Consider the following 7,326-nt stretch of genomic DNA (forward strand, 5'->3'; position numbering starts at 1 on the left):
ATTTTTGCCTGTCAGGTAACCAATGTGTCTTCTGAATATTATTGGGCATATTATCCTGATCCACCTTTATATCATCTCACTACTTGGGGAAAAGGAGATATTAAGGTATTTACCAATAATACTAATCTCCTAGGGGGTGAATCTAATTCTTTTATTACTCCTATATCAACTCATAATTTTAGTTTTAAGGGTCATAGTCATTTACCTCCTCTGTGTTTTAGTTAAAATGTTATTCAAATTGTGGGCTGCATATCACTTAATTATAGAACTTTTATGACAAATTCTCCAAATGAGGAAAGTGATATAAAGGATCTTTGGATGCTTTCTATTTTAGCTTTAAATTTTCCTGACTTTAAAGAAAATTTGCCTTCAGAAAAGCCTCCTTCTATGTTTCAAGATTGTGAAAAAGCTGAGTCCCATCTTGATCATTCATGGGTAAGAATAGATAGACAATTTGGATTTCCAATGTGGCATAAATGTATGTTTATTGAAAGAGGATTTAAAATCTTTCCAAAAATTCTTCTTTTCCAATATATGATTTTTCTATTTCTAAATCTGATTATAATGCTCCTAAAATTTTATCATCACCTTCATGGAATACTCCTCGAATACGAATTATTAGGTGCATTCCACTTGAACCCATGAATGAATGGTTTCTCAGCTGGATGGGTTGCCCCTTTATATTTTACTAAAATTAAACAACATTATCAGGTTTATACAGAACTTTATAGGTTATTGGCTTCTTTAGACATAATACATATGATTAGGCCTTCTTCAGTACATGAGAGTCATTTTGTTACAGCTTGTGTAGGATCTCCTTATGCAATATTACTTAAAAATCAAGGAACACTAAAGATTTCAAAATTAGAGGATGAAACTTATGATGTTGTTTGTGAAGGTAGTACATTAACAAATTGTATTGATCCTAGCATATCAGCATCCAGTCATATTTTAATTGTACATCAACCTTCTTATGTTATGTTGCCTGTTAAATTAGATTCTATTTGGTATGATGATGCTGGGTTACAAGCACTAGACTTAGTTAATCAAGCCTTAATTAGACCTAAACGTTTTGTAGCTACCTTAATTTTAGGAATTTCAGCATTAATTGGTATAATAGGGTCCATAGTTGCTTCCACCACTGCATTAGTTAAAGAAGTTCATACTGCTCATCACGTAAATCAGTTGTCAAAAAATATTTCTACTGCACTTATGATTCAGGAACATATAGACAGGAAGTTAGAAGCTAGAGTTAATGCTTTAGAAGAGGCTGTTCTTTACATTGGTAATCAAATTCAAAACATAAAAACTCGAATGACAACTAGATGTCATTCTCAATATAAATGGATTCGTGTTACTCCTCACACATATAACTATTCTGAAGAAACATGGTCCCAGATACAATGTCATTTACGAGGATTATGGAAAAACACTAATTTAACTCTAGATATAGAGGAATTACAGGAAAAAATTAAAGATATTAGCCAGGCACATATTTCAGAAACAACCATTCCAGAATTAGCTGACACTTTTGTTTCCAAATTAAATTCTTTAGTCTCCAGCAAAACTTTATTTTCTATTTTAATCAATAGTTGTTTAAGTATTTTAATTATTCTTGTCCTTATGTTTGTCCTTCCAGTCCTGTTTAGATTGCTGAGTCATGGAATTCGTTCAGCCCATCTGGAACTAAAGTTACTCCATTTAAAAAATAAAAAAAAGGGGGAATTGGTGAAGGCGATCCCCCACTCACTGTTTTGACAGGGTCACAGTGAGAAAAAGTGTTGGCAAAGCCGCTCTCCCACTGTCTTGACAGGGTCACAGTGAGGATGGATGCTGGAAAAGCCACGCTGGTTGGTGGGCAACCAAAACCATGAGACCCTTTTTAATGTAATTGGGACTTTTCATTTTCATGCTTATGTTTCTGACAGGAGGCATGAGTGTGTTAAATGCCAAACAAATTAAATTTCAGATGGCTAGAACATAACAGGTAGTTCATGCCTTGGAGGCTGTTCTACTACCCCTCAGCATATCAAGGACAAAACAGAAGGCTGTTCTTCTATCTCAGTACATTGTGGACAAGCCTGATAATGGACAACAATCATCCTTTGAAAGGTCATGAGAATTTTAGGCACCACGTTGATTAAATCAACTAGAACCCAAGCCCATATTTCCGCCCTCTTAGAAAACCTAATCAGTATGCTTATTTTACAAAGTTCACCACATGTAGTCTCATTTTTACATTTAGGAAAGTTAAAACATATAAATATGTATTTTTTCTCTTTTTATAAACTCTATCTTACTTTACATAGGGATATATGATGAGCATACTTAATATTGGTGGAAAGTGGATTGATGTTTAGAACTTACTTTCTATTGAGAAAGATTATGAAGATATGAGAACTAGTGCACCTTGACTGAGAAACAAAGAAACTCTTTGAGAAAGCAGCTCAACCAGTTTTATGAGAATAAATTTAGGAATTAATTAAAATAGCTTTATAAGACACAGTTTTAGAATAATGTTAGAAATATTATTTTATTTAGATTCTTAAGTTTAGAAATTTTAAAGTTTTTAGTTGTATAGGTTTCTGATATGTTTTAAGAATGATTTATAAACTTTAGGATATTTTAAATATAAGATTTAAAGGGACTTTTTTAGATGGGAATTTTAGATTAGAAATAAAGTACAAGTATACTTTAGGTTAATTATTGGTTAGGAGACTTAGAGTCTGGTTATGTAGCTTGGCATTAGTTAATAAGAAGATAACATATCTTGGGAAAAATAGTAAATCTTGGAAAAATCTGAAAAATGTAAATTAGTGACATATTTTATTAATGATTCTGTACTTTTAATAATTATATAACTGAAGGACATATCCCGGAAAAATGTAAATTAATGTTACATTTTTTGTACCCCTAATCATGGTTAAGGAAATGTCATGTCTTGGCAAAGTTTTAAATTATATAATCAATGACGTATTCTGAATCTATAATGATGAGAAAAATTGTAATAAAAGATGACCCAGAGAAAGCTGCATTAGCTCTCTCTCTGGAGATTGCTCAAACGGGACGACTCCTGTCTCATCTTTTAGCCGATGCCACTCATTCTTCAGGACTCCCTGGACCCCGCTAGGGCAGGACCCCGGCAAGTGTGGGTAACATTAATACTAATATCACCAGTGACTTGTTAGGTGGACAAAACATCAATAACTTTCCTACATATCACTTTTACTTTTTATCATGACAACTTAATAGTTGTCTAGGTACTATTTCATTTGAAATGAACAGAACTCATAATTTTTTAGCAATACAAAAAAAACTTTCTTTATAATAGATCATATATTAGAATACAAAGCATGTCTTAATAAATACAAAAACAAAATAATTCTATTTATCCCTTATCATATCACAGTAGGTTGCAATTAGAAAACAACACATACAGCCTTTTTAACAAGTGGGTCTGGGAAATAAATACATACACACATGAAGAGGAAAATCAACTCAAAAGTGAATCAAAGATTTAGGAATTACACAAGAAACTCTACAACTGGTAGATAAAATTGTAAGCTGAACTTTTCAGCATATTATCACAATCATCAGTGGTCCTAACAAAACTCCTAAATCAATCTTATAAAACCAAGAAACAATAAGTAGGATGGCAAAAAATTAAAAACTTCTGAACACTAAAGGAAACAAATGAAAGCATGAAGACAGAGGCTGCAGAATAGGAGATCTTTGCCACCTGATCCACAAATAAAGTTCTACTCAGTAAGACATCAATTAAAAGAAAAAATGGCATTTGTTAGTAAATAAATGGAACTGGAAAATGTCCCACTAAGTGAATGTAAATATCCTGCTCAGATTCAAAGAGTCAAGGGTTGAATATTTTCCCTTATGTTAAGAAGATAGATAAAAATAAAGGAGAAATAAGGGATTTCCTAAAAACACAAGAGTGGTCAGTGGAGTATAGGAAGGAGATTGAGAGGGATGGAGGAACTGCCAAAGGAAGTGTCGTGAAATGAATCTTAATTTTTTTTTTCCTTTGTGCACTTGAGAATATAACACAATGAATTTGACCTTTATGTATATCAATGATGCACTAATTAAAACAACTAAAAATAAATACAAGAAAGAACAGTGGAGTAGAAGAGAAATAACAGAGGTAGGGATGGGAGAGATTACTGGGGATTAAACTGGAAAATTGTATACCATACTTGTATGATTATTTAAAATGAACCTCAATATTATATGTGAATTGATTATCTAATTAAGAAAAAGAAGCAAAAGGCAAGTAAAACTACAGAAATTGCATGAACACTTGAAGAATGAATAATACAGTTGCATAATCAAAGGTCACTAATGAAATCAGGGGGAAAAGTTTTAAATAAACCTGAGAACCACATGAGAATTAAAACACAACATCTATACATTTATGGGATAAAGTAAAAGCAGATCTTTTTTGTTGGTGTTTTTTTCTTCTATTGAGACATTATATATATATATATATATATATATATATATATATATATATATATATATATATATATATATATGATAGTGGGGTTCATTATAACATATACAGAAATGCATATAACATATTTTGATAAATCTTACTGCCCAGTACCATTCCTATCCCTTCTGATGTCCCTCAACTAATCCACCAAAGCAGTTGTATGAGGGCAGTTTATAGTAAGGGCTACTTCCATTTAAAAATCTGAGATATTTCAAATTAAAAACCTCATGATGCATCCCCAGTTCTAAGAAAAACTTCAGCAAATTTATTCTAAAACCAATACAAGAATAGAATTAATTAAAATCAGAGCCAAAATTATAAAATAGATATTTAAAAAAAACATAGTAATAAAGAAACAAATAATTGGTTGTTAAAATGGGAAATAAAATTGATAAACCCTTGGCCAAGGGAACTATAAGGAAAAAGAAGATACAAATGAATAAAGCTAGAAACAAAAAGTAAAATATTAAAACAGATACCACTGAAATCCAGAGGATCTCTGGAGACTATTAAAAAGCTTATATTTCAATAAACGGGAAAATCTAGACTATTTTAAAGAATAAAATTGAAAGATAAATAAATCTAAGTGATATTAATGAAATATGGCGTAAAATATTGAATCAAATGGGTAGAGAAAAACATAGCTCAATAACAGGCAATAAGGTTGAAGCAATAATAAAAAGTCTTCTGGACCAGAGGTTCAGAGGTGAATACATGGATAAATTTTATCAGATATTTAAAGAAGAACTTATATTAATTCCCCATTACATTTAAGAGCAAAGGAAAGATGCTTCCAAAGTAATTCTGCAAAGTATTACCCTGACTGGAAAAGTGAATATTGGACAGAACAAGAAAAATCTAGATATCAATATCCTTGAGGAACATAGTATAAAAATTCGCATAAAACCTCTTCAAACCACATTCAATAACACATTACAAAATAACATACAGTATCAGGCATAGTGGTATAGGTCTATACTCTCAGAAAAGCATCAGGTTGTTTGAGGAACACTGTAATTTCAAAGCCAGCCTGGGAAATTTAGTGAGACCTGCTATCAAAGTGAACAATAAAAGGTGCTGTGGATGTGGCTCCTTGATACCATGCTCCTGGTTTGAGTCTCTAGTCACATACAAGAAAATTCATAAAAGCTGATTTTGCTCCAGGATCCATGCAAATCAATAAAATTAATACAAGGCATATGGAATCAAGAGCAAAATTACATGATCATTTAAAAAGCTACAGGAAAAGCCTTTGACAAATTCAATGGCCCTCATGACAAAGCCCTGAGAAATTAGAAATAAGAGAATTTTATTACAAGATAATAAAGACCAAGTATATCAAATCCAAAGTCAATAGTAAAATGAAGAGGAACATTTTCTCTAAAATAAGAAAAAACACAAGGATGTTCATTGCCACCAATCTCACTAATCAGAGTACTTAAAATTTTAGAAAAAGAAAAAGAAATAAAAGGGATTCAGGTAGGAAAGTTAAAATGTTAAATTATTTCTATATGCAAATAATTTAGTCTATTCTTAGAAGAACATAAATAATTTATCATGGAAATTCTATTTTGATGAATGAATTCATCAGAGTAATAGGATACAAAATAAAAATATAAAAATAAACTGTTTGTCTACATACCATAGCAAACCTTGTGAGAATAAAGTAAGAGTAATAGATCATTCAAATAACTTTAAAAATAGCTAGAAATAACCCTAAGCAAGGAAGTGAATGACCTCTTCATGAAAAATTACACATTGATGAAAAAGGAAACTAAAGAAAACAATAAGAAGTAAAAAGATCTGCTATGTTCATAGAGAAGCAGAATTAACATTGTTAAATGGCCATAGTACCATAAATGAGTTATAGATTCCATGTATTCCCATTCAAATTCAAATGATATTGTTTGCAGAAATGGAGGAAAATAACTACGTCTACGTTTGTATGGAAGAAAAACAACAAACAAAAAAATATTTAGACAAAGTGATACTGATCATAAGAGAAACAATGGATAAACCACAATGCCCAATTTCAAAATATAAAACAGAGACATAGTAATAAAAACCATGGTCCTGGTGTAAAGAAAGACCCATAGACCAATGGATAGAAGAGAAGTCAGAGACTAAATTTTGGACATTGTTTATTATTACCACTTCTTTATTGTTTATCTGAGTCAAGTCAGAGAGCAAACCCACACAGGGGGTGTTTTTGGGGAGCATCTATAGTTGTACTTGTTTCTTCTCAATTCTAGCCAGAACAGGCCAGTACTGGTTGTGGAGTCTTGAATGTTGAAAAGTTTCATTCGTGCCTACCAGGAAGTACTATAGAACCATTTATATATGAAGAGGTAAATCAGTCAAAATATTGTTTTTGTTTTATTTTTTATGTACCTGAGTATGGGGCTCTGGTTAGAGAAGAAGCTATCAAAAAAACTCTAGGACATGGAGTCTGTGGGTCAGTCTGTGCTGAAAATCCCAATTCCACACTTCTTTCAGTGAGCTCAAGGTCATGCAAGATGTCAAGTCTCTGTGGTTGGTTTCACTTTGTCTAAGCATGATAGAGATGGACTGCATGCAGGTCTGTGCTTGGTTGGGGGAGATGCAGGAAACAAGCTTTTCAAAAGATCTTTCAAAGCATTCCAAAAATATCCTGCCCCCCAAAATCACATGCAACTCATCTTCTTTTCTTTTACTAATCTCAAAACACCAGTTTTAAAAGGGAGATGTCCCCACTGCCCTTCATTCTTTAAGGCAGTCAACCATCACACCACACTTCCTGCTGATCAGAGTTTTCAACATATCTCTGTTAATCTGGA

This window comes from Callospermophilus lateralis, assembly GCF_048772815.1.
Source record: "Callospermophilus lateralis isolate mCalLat2 chromosome 11 unlocalized genomic scaffold, mCalLat2.hap1 SUPER_11_unloc_3, whole genome shotgun sequence".
In the NCBI taxonomy this organism is placed as follows: Eukaryota; Metazoa; Chordata; class Mammalia; order Rodentia; family Sciuridae; genus Callospermophilus; species Callospermophilus lateralis.